The sequence below is a fragment of the Phascolarctos cinereus genome, unplaced genomic scaffold (genome assembly GCF_003287225.1).
Source record: "Phascolarctos cinereus isolate Bilbo 61053 unplaced genomic scaffold, phaCin_HiC Scaffold_2;HRSCAF=192, whole genome shotgun sequence".
Classification (NCBI taxonomy): Eukaryota; Metazoa; Chordata; class Mammalia; order Diprotodontia; family Phascolarctidae; genus Phascolarctos; species Phascolarctos cinereus.
The window spans coordinates 372,592,979-372,606,143 of record NW_027555625.1 but is presented as its reverse complement, the minus strand read 5'-3'; positions in this window follow the sequence as shown (position 1 = coordinate 372,606,143).

Here is a 13,165-nt window from a genome sequence, read left to right as displayed (position 1 = left end):
CCTCCTTCCTTCTCCCCTCCCATCTCTGTTCTCCCATGGGAAGAGAGTTTTGATGTTTAAATGTAAGAAATGATAGTTCTGATAGTAATTCAGGTCCCCCAACCCTGACCTTATGGTTAGAGGAGAGGGTATCCAAGCAATGTTGTTTCTTTCACAGATTTTTTTTTTCTTTCATCTCATCTACTTGGGATTCTTCCTCTCCCTTTTCTCCTTTGATGTCACATCAAGGGCAGAGACCTCTTAATCTTCTTTTTCCTGCCCTCTTACTGCCTCCACTCCTCTTGTCTTAAATACTTACTTGTCAGTTTCTCAATATCAACTCTCTAGATCCTGATTGTTCTAGAATCCTAAAATGTTCCTCTGGCCAATCCCCTCAAATCCTTTATGGCTTTTAGAAAAATCAGAGGAAAGAAAATTTCAGCCTCTAGACTAGGAGTTCTTAACTTAGAGTTTGTGAACTTGGCTTTAAAAAATATTGTGATGACTATATTTTGATATAATTGTTTTCCTCTATAATCCTACAGATTTTATTTTATTCATTTAAAGACTTTTTTTTTCTGGGAAGGAGTCCATTGGCTTTCACAGGTTACTCAAGGGGTTTGGCATACAGAAAGGTTGAGTGGCCCTGCTCTAGACCAACCACATGACAGTTACCATTGGCTGGGTAATATAAGTTGTCCCGAAAAAGCTAAGACTTCTGGGACTCTCTATATTAATGAATGAGGTATGTCAGAATATCTTATTGACACTTTAGGAAAATGTATATTGCATACATTTTGGTGATAGAGACATGTCATATATTTTTGTACTCCCCACTACTATAAAATATTTAAAAGAACAGATTACCTTCCCTGATACCCTTTACTTTGTGTCTCCTTGTCATTTATATGCTGGGCTAGGTGTCTAATATATTAATTTGTGCTTGTTGATATTTTATTCTTTAACAGTGTTCTTCAGTTGTTTCAAGGAGAGGTGCAACTAGATTGTCAGCTCCTTGAAGGAAGGCATCATGTCTTTCCCATAACTTAGATTTTATTCATATATTATCTTGTCTTTGTCTCCTTGTGATGGTTGCTGTCACTTTTAAAATTCGGCTTTGCACATCTAGCATGAATATAACTGTTTCCTTCTTGACACTACAGATACAATTCGAATATCTGCTACCAGGTAAAAAGTGGTCTGAGCAGTGAGGTGGTACAGTAGATAGAGCACTGGTCTTGGAATCAGGAAGACTCATCGTCATGAATTCAAGTCTAGCCTCAGATATAGCTGTGTGATTCTGGGCAAGGCACTTAACCCTATTTGCCTCCGTTTCCTTATCTGTCAAGTGAGCTGGAGAAGAAAATGGTAACATACTCCTCTAGTATCTTTGTTAGGAAACCCCAAAATGAGGTCACGGAGGGACAGACATGACTGAAATGACTAAACAACAAGAAAATAGTCTCTGAGATATGGCTGGGAGATCCAAAAAGGCAGGTTTCCATTGGTGTCAGTAACTGAGTCTCAGATTAATACATATTTTCAGTCGATTTTTTAAAAATTAAAATATCACTTTATTAAATTAAGAAAACATTTTAATTACTAATATAATTGTCTATATAAAATGTTTTATATATAATATAGTATCTATTTTTACTTATCTTCAACTGTTAGTCTAACCCCAATTTTTTCTTCTATACTTATTATTATTATTAGAATTTAAAGTCTTCTGAGACAAGCACGTGGCTCTCTAGCTCTTAGTCCAAAATTTCAGGGCATCAGCATGGACCAGCATGAAAAGACCTTGCAAACTTACAGGCAGGCAGCCTTCTCCTACCTTTAATTTTCTGACTTGGAAATATGACATTTAGCACTTATGCTAACTAACTTCTCAGAAGGCCCTATTTGTTCTCCCAATTTTCTTCCTTTTTCTTTTCCTTTGGCAAAAACTCAAAGACAGAACTAAAAAGACGATTATGGCTATGCCCCATATGTGTCCACACCACATGAGTATCCTTTTCTGATCATGAGTTTCCTATGCAATTAGCTTCTCAGTCTTAACCTGTCTTTCCCATTTTCATTTTCCAGTTTACCCCCTTCCTTTGTGATCAATGCTTAATCTTCATATAATTGGTTTCTTTACTAAACTCTGAAAGCTTCCATCTGATTTCCAAGCCACTTATGAATTTTTAAAGGAACAAAGCCTCTTTTCAATAACATAACTTTTCATGCAGATCCAAATAACATACGATGTTTTGAACCCGAAAATACATTAATATTGCCACACCACACGCCCCTCCCAAACAAATTGAAAGCTCCCTGAGAGTAAGGACCAAGTTACATATATATTGTCCTCATAGCTCATTACAAATTGACCTATGGAAGTTACTTAATAAATATTTTTTTCATTACCTGATTGGCTGAGTGTTGCTTATTCGTCGCTCCACAAATAGGATACTCTGTCTCTCTGCTTTATGCATTTTCTATGGCTGTCCCCCATGCTTGGAATGTTTTCCCTCCTCATCTCTGTCTCCTGGCTTCCTTTAAGTCCCAATTAAAATCTCATCTTCTACTAGAAGCCCTTCCCAATCCTTCTTAATTTTAGTACCTTCCTTCTTAATTATATCCTATTTATCTGATACAAGCTCTTTGTGCATACTTGTTTATTATCTCCCCCATTAGATGTGAGTTCCTTGAAGTCAGAGACTGCCTTTCCCTCTTTTTGTAACCCTGGCACTTAGCACAGTGCCTGGAACATAGCAGGTACTTAATAAATATGGGTTGATTGATTGTTTCTACTGTTAAATCTATTTATTAGCATAAGGTTGAAGATTGATGGATTCAAGCACACTACCCCAAATGAAATAACTAACAAGATGTCACTGCAGTCTGATAGCTTTATCAGGTGAGAACACCTCTGTTGAATCAATCAACCAAAGGCCCTAAACTAGGTTTGAAAAGGCCTTAATCAATTTAGAAAGCCATTGAATGGAATTAAATGACTATATAGGAAGTATATTGGGATTGGTTACAAAGACTCAGTTATGCTTTATGGTTCATGGATAAAATAGGGGACATTTGAGTGTTTTGCTGACCTGGCAGAGAATGTAGTCAAAACAAGCCCTTGAGAAGGAGTCATTTTAGAGGGAATGAAAACAGCCTCTTCTTAACTCCTATTGACCAGAGGATGATCTTGGGTACTTTGAAAGGTTGGAAGACCTGGGACTTCCCATTAGCATGCTGATCATGCCCATAGATAGTAGTGTCTGAGGACACACTGAGGAAAGGCAGCTTCAGGACTCTACTAAGAAGGCCACAGCAAAAGTTTCACCATACCTGAGCAGGAGCTTAATGAAGCCTCCAGTAGAGGTAAAAAGGGCTTCCAGCAAAAGAATTTCCAGGACTAATGAGTTGTTGTTGTTGAGTTGTGTTCAGTCATTTTAGACTCTTTGTGACCCATTTGGGGTTTTCTTAGCAAAGATACTGGAGTGGTTTGCCATTTCCTTCTCAAGTTCATTTGACAGACAAGGAAACTGAGGCAAACAGGATTAAGTGACTTGCCCAGCAACACACAACTAGTATCTGAGGCTAGATTTGGACTCAGGAAGATGAGCCTTCCTGACTCTGGGCCTAGCACTCTATTTACTGCACCACCTAGCTTGGTACTACCTATTCCTGAAAGCTAAGTCTGGCAGGCTAACTGATATTAACTGGTAATCAGTGAAGAAAGCATGCTGGTTTCAGCTCATGAGCAATAGCATTAGAAAGACATCCCCAATCCTTAGGGTTACCCCTAGAAACAGAATTGAAGAAACAACTGGATGAGCTCAGGGGTGTTGGGAGACTAAGTCCAGAGTCTGTACTACATTAAAAAATATCATTGAAGTGAAAAATTGGTATGTGACTAATATACATTTGTCATGGCTCTTCTTTATTTCATAGGAGCATAGATTTAAAAATAGAAATGACTTCAGAGATAATCTAGTTAAAAATCCTCATTTTATACATGGAACTCTTCAGAATCCTTTGTAGGACTTTTTGGGTCACTAAAGTATATTCTGAAAATCAGTGACCTAGGGTATCAATTCATTCAATCAAATGGTTATTCACCTATTCATAATAATTACTGATATATTTTCAATTACTTAACAAGCACTTATTAAGTATCCTTTATGTGCTAGGCACTATAGTCCCTGCTGGGGACACAAAGGCAAAAATGAAACAGTTCCTAACATCAAGGACCTCATAGGCTATTGGGGGAAGAGGTGATTACTGTTCACATATAAAGTACCCAGGAGGTGGGATGGGAAAGAATCAGGAATGGCTTCATGTAGGAAATGCTACTCAACCAATTTTGAAACTCAGAAGTGAGGGGAAAGTGAATTCTAGGCATTAGTTACAAGCAGTTCAAAGTCACAGAGATGAGAAATGGAGTGTTGTGTGTGGAGAGGAGCAAGAAGGCCAGTTTGATTGGCCTACCGAATAAGAGGAGAGTGATGTATAATAAGGCTAGAAAGGTAGATTGGAACCAACATGTGGAGGGCTTTAAATGCCAAACAGAGGAGCTCACATTTGATTCTAGAAGCAATAGAGAACCATTAGAATTTATTAAGCTATGGCTACTTTATTAAGTTATCCTTGCTTGTGCAGGAGTGATGGCCTGGGAGAGGACTGAGGAGTTGAGGGATTGGAGTTCATGTCATGAAGGAAGAGAAGGGTTTGATGAGGGAGAGGTGAAAGATCAAGAGATTATGATTAGATAAAAGAATTTCAGATATTTTTTTTTGCAATTGGGGTTAAGTGACTCGCCCAGGATCACACAGCTAGTAAGTGTCAAGTGTTTGGTCTAAGGCTGGATTTGAACTCAGGTCCTCCTGACTCCAGGGTCGGTGCTGTATCCACTGCACCACCCAGCTGCCCCGAATTTCAGAATTCTTGAACACGGAGGTGGTGTATTTGTGGGTGATGGCAAGATCACAGGTAAAAAGGCACACTTATACTCACACAAGTGATCTGTTCCATCCTGTCTCCTTCAATTGATTGCCTTTTCTGTCATCCCCAGTCTACCACTTATCTCTCCCTGGCTAGTGGCTCCTTCTCTCTTGCCTATAAACATGCCCATATCTTCCCATCCTCAAAAAAAAAATCCTCATTTGATCTTTCCATCCCTGATAACTATCATTCTATATCTCTTCTGTCCTTTGTGGCTAAATTCCTTGAGAAGGTTGTCTACTATAGGTGCCTCCACTTCTCTCCTCTCACTGTCTTCTTAACCCCCTAAAATCCAGCTTCTGACCTTATCGTTCCACTGAAACTGCTCTTTCCAAAGTTACCAATGATCTCTCTCTTTTATAAATTTTTATTGATTTTTCTGTTTCTTACATTACCATAATATCCCATGTTTCCCTCCCCTTTTCCCTCCCAGAGAGATACCCCTTTTGACAAATACAATATTTTTGGAGAGGAAAAAAAAGTCAGTACAACTGATTGATACATTGAAAAAGTCTGAAAACATGTGCAATGTTTAACACTTGTGGACCTCCCACTTCCATGATGGAGTACATTAAGGGTGTCTTCACATATCTCTTCCTCTGAGTCCTAATTGATCTTTATAATTTTGTTGCATTTACTTTTGATGTTTCAGTGTGTTCTTGTTCTTTCTATTTACATTGTTGTATTTACTATGTATATCGTCTTCTTGTCTCTGCTGACTTCACAGAACTTTCCGTATTTCATCACCCACATCATTTCTTATAGGGCAATAATATTCCATTACATACATATACCATAGTTTGTTTAGCTATTTCTCAGTTGATGGGCATCTACTTTGTTCCATTTCTCAATTGATGAGTAGCCAGGAGGCGAAGTGGATAGAGCACAGCGCCTGGAGTCAGGAAGACCTGAGTTCAAATCTGTCTTCAGACACCTACTAGGTATATGACCCTGTGCAAGTAACTTAGCCCTATTTGCCTCAGTTTCCTCATCTGTAAAATGAGCTGGAGAAGGAAATGGCAAACTACTCCAATATTTTTGCCAAGGAAACCTAAATGGGGCCACGAAGAGTCTACACCAAATGTTCTGAAGTGACTGATAAACAACAAAAACACTTTGTTCTAATTCTTAGCTATCACAAAAAGTGCTACTATAAATATTTTGGAGTGTATGGGGACTTTCTTCTTATTGATGGCTTCCTTGGAGTATAAATCCAGTAATTGATTTTTCCTTTTTTTCCTCCTACCCATCTGACCGCTCCTTCTCAGTCTCCTTTACTAGACCCTCATCCAGCTCATGCCCTCTAACCACAGGTGTCTCACAGGGTTCTGCTGGGCCCTCTTCTTTTCTCCTTCTGTACTACTTCACTTGGTGATATCATCAGTTCCAATGGATTTAATTACAATTGCTATGCAATCTTCAGATTCTCAAATCTACCTATCCTGCCCTAATTTCTGTGTTGATTTTCAGTCTTGCATTTCCAATTGCCTTTCAGTCATCTCAAACTGGATGTCTAGTATTCATTTTAAGCTCAATATATCCCTAACTGAACTCCTTATCTTTAACCCAAACTCTCTCCTCTTCCTTATTACTGTTGAAGGCACTACCATGATCTCAGTCATCAAGATTGCAACCTATATGTCATCCTGGACTCCTCACTCTCTTACCCTGCCCCCTACATCCAATCAGTTACCAAGTCCTGTCATTTCTACTTTCATGACATCTTTTGCATATTCCCTTTTCTCTCCTCTGACACTGCCACCACCCTGGTGCAAGCTATAATCTTCTCACACTCGGGCTATTGCAATAGCCTGCTATTGGGTCTGTCTGACTCAAGTGTCTCTCTTCTCCAATCCATCCTCCATTCAGCTGCCAGAATGATTTGTTTAGTATTCAAAGCTTTTCATAACATGGCTCCACCCCCACATTCCCACTCTTTTTACATTTTACACCCTACTTTATTGGCCTCCTTGCTGTTCCATGAACAAGACATTCCATCTCTCAGTTCCAGGCATTTTCTCTGGCAGTCCTCCATGCCTGGAAATGTCCTCCTTCCTCATCTCTGCTTCCTGGCTTCCTTTAAGTCCACTTTAAAATCCTATCTTATATAGGAAGCCTTTCTCAATCTCTCTTAATTCTAATGATGTGCCTCTTTTAATTATTTCCTATTTATGCTATATATAGTTTATGTGTACATAGATGTTTATTGTCTCTTCCTCCATTAGACTGTGAGCTCCTTGAATGCAGACTGTCTTTTGCCTTTTTTTTTTTTGTATCCCCAGTACTTAGCACAGTGCCTAGAAAATAGTAGGTCCTTAGTAAATTCGTATTGACTGATTGGCTTTGTAATCTCATTTATGAATTTAATTGTTGTACTTCTGTCTGGAGATCCTGAAGTTTAAAATCTGGACTTGGATAAATTAATTTTTTGTCTGCATTTTTCAGTCATCTCACTCCTAAAGAAAAACAGAATACCTTTATAAGGGCTGGTCCTAAGCCTAGGCAGTAGCATATTAGGTAGGAATTAAGAATTTGAGAAAGACCAGTCTTCCTCAAAATGTTTCTCTCCCAACTCATTCTCCATCAGCTGGGCTACAGTATCAGAAATTCCCATTCACAACTTTCAGTTAAGCCATTCATTAATTGATTCCTGTAAGTCCCTCTTAAAAACAAAATATCATCATCATCATCATCATTTTCTTCTTCTTCTTCTTCTTCTTCTTCTTCCTCTTCTCTCTTTCTCTCTTTCTGTATTAGGACCCTACCATTTCATTGGTAGGGGAAACTCCCTCTATCAGTGTAGGTTGCCACTTTCTCAGGAACATGTAGTCTTAGCAGGTTGCCTAGGGCATTGAGAGGTTAGGTGATTTGCCTAAGATTTGCCACAGATATTAGATGTTAGAGGTAGGACTTGAACCCAGGTTTGTTTATCTGTCTGTCTCTGTTTCTCAAAACATGTGGGGGAAGAAGGTCACACATTATTCCATTATCATTATCATTCTGAGGATTTTTTGGACTCAATTTAACAAATATTTATTATGCATATTTTTTTAAAAAAAGAAATCCTTATTTCCTGTTCCCTTTTTAAGTCAGTTAACCTCTTAGGCAATCTTCTAACACTATAATTAACAGAAAAGTTACCAATCTGCATTAATGGGAGGAAGTTTCTATACTGAGGCTTCTCTACACCACATAAAATCAGAGGATCTAATAAAAAAATTATTCAATGCTCTGTTCAAGGTGCTGGGGATACAAATGCAAATACAAAATACTTTCTGTCCTCTACTTGGGGCTAGAATAGGGAAGGATGTAACATGTACACAATTACCTGTAATACAAGATAATCTAAGGAGAAGAAGCACTAACAGCTGGTGTAATCAAGCTTCACGGAGATGTGATTCTGGAGCTGAGCTTTGATGGAAGACAAGAATTCTGAGAGGCAGAGGTGAGTAGGAAGTACATTCCATGCAGGGGGTATAGCTTGGGCGAATTCAGAGAGGTAGAATATGTGCCATTAAATTTGGGGAACAGTTAGTACATTTCAGTTGGAACATAGAAGTCATGAAGAAAAGGGATATAAAATAAGACTGGAAATATAGGTTGGATGGAGCTAGATTGTAAAGAGATTCAAATGCCAAATTAGGAGCTTGTATTTTATTCTTGGGGCAATAGAGTCTCCTTAAGGTTGATAAGCACAGGTGTGACATAATCAAACCTGTGCCTTAGGTAGATTATTTGTCAACAAGTCAACAACGTGCATTTATTAAGCATTTACTTTGTGTGAGTCACTGTGCTAAGTACTGAGAATACAAATACAAATAGATATAAATACAGTTCCTACCCTCAAGGTGCTTACTTTCTAATGGAGGAAGACAACAAATAAAAGAAAGCTGTAAAGGGAGGGTAGATAAGAAGGTACCATGTTCTGGGACATGGTAGAAAAAGTTCAAAGTGCAGCCTGCAAAGGAATGAGACATGGCTGGCCGGAGGCCCCTTCTTAGGTGAACATTCTAAGAGGAGCAGTGTAATCAGAGGGAGAAGCTACAGGGGTGGAGGCTACTTCCAATAAATGAATTCTAGGGCTAGAATTTGGTAACTTTGAAGAGGTTGGATTGGAGAAAGGCTAGAATCAAGAAGACCAATTAGGAAAGTAGTACAGTAGTCCCAGGCAAAAGGCAATGAAAGCCTGAACAAGGGTAGTGGTTATGTGAATGAAAAGAAGGGGATATATGTAAGAGAGGTTGAAGAGATAAAATTGACAAGACTTGGCAACAATTGGCTATGAGGAATGATGAACAAGGAAAGTCAAGTATGACTTCAATGTTATGAATCAAAATGATGGAGGATGGTATTACCCTTAACAAAAATTTGGAGTTTTGAAGAGTGGTAGGTTTAGTAGGGAAGACAGCCAATTCTGTTTTGGACATTTAGCATTTGAAATCCCTACAGGACATCCAGGAGATGTCCAGGAAGCAATGTAGAACTAGAATTCAGGAGAAAGATAAAAACTGGATATTTGGATTTTTAAGTTGTCTGCATAGAGGTGACATTTCGAAGCAGATAAGATCACTGAGACAGTATACAGGAGACGAGGGCCCAGGACAGAGTCTTGGGAGATATTTACAGGAGGCAGGAACTGGATGATAATAACCCAGCAAAGCTTATTTAGAAATGGTCAGATAAGTAGGAGAAGAATGAGGAGAGAACAGTGTTATAGAAGAGTATCCATGAGGTGGTCAAGAGTGTCAAAAGCTAGACTGGTCAGAGAGCATGAGGACTGAGAAAAAGCAGTTAATCTTGGCATGGATGACCTTGGGGAGATTAGTTTTAATAGAACGGTAGAGTGAGGAGTGAGATTATAAGGAGCTGAGAAGTAAAGAGATGGTAAAGAAATGGAAGCACTAAGTACAGATAACTTTTTTTAGGAGTTTGGCAGTGAAAAGGAGGTAAGACATAGGTTGGTAGCTTAAGGTAGGAAAGTCAAGTAGAAGCTTTTTTAAAATGGTGTAGACCAGCAATACTTCTACCAAATCTATACCTCAAGGAGATGAAAGAAAAAGGAAAAGAATCTATATATACAAAAATATTTATAGCAGCTCTTTCTGTGGTAGCAAACTGAAGGGATGCCCATCAGCCAGGGACTGGTCGAACAAATTATGGTATATGCATGTAATGGAATAAAAAATGATGAAAGAGATAGTTTCAGAAAAACATGGGAAGACTTACATGAACTGATGCAAAGTGAAATGAGCAGAACAAGGAAAACAATCCTTACAATATTGTAAAACTAATCAGCTGTGAAAGACTTAGTAACTTTGATTAATACAATGATTTACCACAACTCCAAGGGACTTATGTTATCCACCTTCAGATAGAGAACATATGAACTTTGAGTGCAGATTAAAGCATATTTTTCTTGATTATTTTTTCTAGAATGTGACTAATGTGTAAATATATTTTGTGTGACTTCATCTGTGTAGTGGGTATTGTATTTCTTGCCTTCTCAATGTTTGGGGGAGGTGATGGGGGAAAGAGAAATTGGAATTGAAAATCAAATTAAAATTAAAGATGGAGTAGACCTGAGTATATTTATTGACACAGGAAAGAACCAGTAGAGATAGAGAGAATTTGAAGATAATGGGGAGGGAAGAGAGAGGAAGGAGACAGAGAAAGAGGAAGGGGAAAAGAGAGTGAGGGGAAAAGCTTCCAAAAGAAATGGGAAGTTTGTGATCTAGGGCATGAATAAGGTAGGTCAATCACTGGCAACAAGGAGGTTACTGCCTTCTCAGAAACTGACATAAGGGAGGAAATGATGAAAAAAACATAGATAAGTTTTGGTATCTGGAGTAGGGGACAGAGAGTACTTGCAGCAGGTGATCTTCATTTTCTTAGTAAAATAAGTGAGGACATTTGCTGAACAAAAGGGGCCGGGATGGCCTCACACTTGACAACAGCTACCAAGGCAAGTGGGATAAAAAGTTAATCAAGACAGAGATTTCTCAAAGGAAGGAATAGCCATATGAAAAAATATGCTAAACTACTAAAAATGAGTGAGATTCAAGTTAAAATAACTCTGAGGTTCTACTTCATGGTTACCAGGTTGGCAATGATGACAAAAAGAGGAAATGTCAAATGTTGAAAGGGCTATGGGAAAACAGGTACATTAATGCACTCAATGTTGGTGGAGCTGTGAATGTCCAAGCATTTTTCAAAAGCAATTTGAAACTATGACCAAAAAAATATTTAAACTGTTTGTGCCCTTTGACCCACTACTAGGCCTAAATCTCAAAGAGATCAAAGAAAGAAGAAAAGGACCCACATGTACAAAAATATATCTTTTTTTAAATACAGCTCTTTTGGCAGTGACAAATAACTATAGCAAAAAAAGGATGTGACCATCAATTGGGGAATGGTTAAACAAATTATGGCATATAAATGTTACAAAATACTGTTGTGAGATAAAAATGGTGAAAGGGGTGGATTCAGAGAAACCTTAGAAGACTTGTGTGAACTGATAGAGAGTGAATTGAGAAGAACTAGTAGGATAACTTACACAGTAACAAACAACATTGTAAAGAGAAACAACTTTGAAAGATAGGAACGTTGAACCCTGATCAATGCAATAACTATGATTCCACAAGACCAAGGATGAACTATGTTACCGACATCCTGGCAGAGAGGTAATGGCATTCTGCAAGATGCAGAATAAAACAAATATTTTTAGACATTGCCAATGTGGGAATTTGTTTTGCTTGACTATGTAAAAGCATTTTGTTTTTCTTTTTTTCCAATGGGAAGGGAAGAGATAGGAGGGAGAGAAAGTAAATGCTTGCTGATTGAAAAATAAAATGAAATAAATTAAATTTTGAGCTATTATTATGTGCTGAGCCAGAACTGAGTATACATACAAAAGACTCCCATGAGGGCAGCTCTTTCTCTATGGCTACATTTGAGTGAAGAAGATGGAGTGTTCTGGACTTCTAGGTGGGAGGTTCCTGCCTTGTACCCTCTCTTACCTGGAACTGCTGGGAAGCCTTTGAAAAATTATCTCCCAGGTAAACCTGTATTTGGGTTGTAGCTGCCTCCTGTTTGTATCTTTTTCTTTTTTGGAATAGGCCAGGGTTGGGGGAATCTGTGGCCTCAAGGCCACATGTGGCCCTCTAGGTCCTCAAGTGCAGCCCTTTGACTAAATCCAAACTTCACAGAACAGATCCCCTTAATAAAAGGATTTGTTTTGTAAAACTTGAACTCAGTCAATACGCCAAACCCAAGGACCTAGAAGGCCACATGTGGTCTCAAGACCATAGGTTCCTCACCCCTGGTGTAGGCCCTATAAGGCCTTGCAAGATCTCGAAAGGGCAGAAGTCCATACTATACTTTGCCAGCAATAAAGCTGGGTGATCACCAGCAGAGCCCCACAGAATGTCTTGCTTGACCCAACTCAATGGCAGTCAAGGCACTGTTCCCAGCAAGCAAGAGAATGGCTCATCCATTGGATAGTGCATTTGAGTGAACTCAGTGGGGTGAATGTTTTGTAGAAATCATTTTAAGTTTAATCCCATTCTCTTCAAGGACTAATATGGTAAAGTAGAGAATGTGTTTCTAGTATTGGGGAGATGCTTTTAACTTCAGTTCTTGGTATGTATTCTCAGCAAATATCTCTTTATAAAAGCTAAGTGATTTTAATTGGTTAAATGATAATGGGGTTCTAATCACTGGGTTAATTATTAATTTAGAGGACATATTATCTATAATTGGTGATTAATACTGGGAAACATATACCAGAGTGGGAGCTTGAGCAATAGAATTAGAAAGATGCCTCATAACACCTTGAGGTTACCCCCTAGAACTCTGGGAACCCAACCTGCTAATTCAAGTGAGAGATATAGATAGGGATAAGGACCCCAAAAATCTACATAGAGCTACAAAGATATTGTTGTATAGTAGGGAGGATACAGTTGAGATTAGAAAAAAATGACTTCCTTTGGAGGCATTTAGCAATATGGGATTTGGTATAGAGAAGAGAGATAGTGAGGTGATCCATGTCTGAAAATTGCTGGGGCATGGAAGGCAAGACAAGAAGGCTGAGAGTGAAGGATGATGTTTAGTTGAATTGGTTAATTATAGAGTCTAAACTGTAAAAGAAAGAAGTAATTCCAGAATAGGGCTGAAGGACTAGAAAGACAAGGAGGAA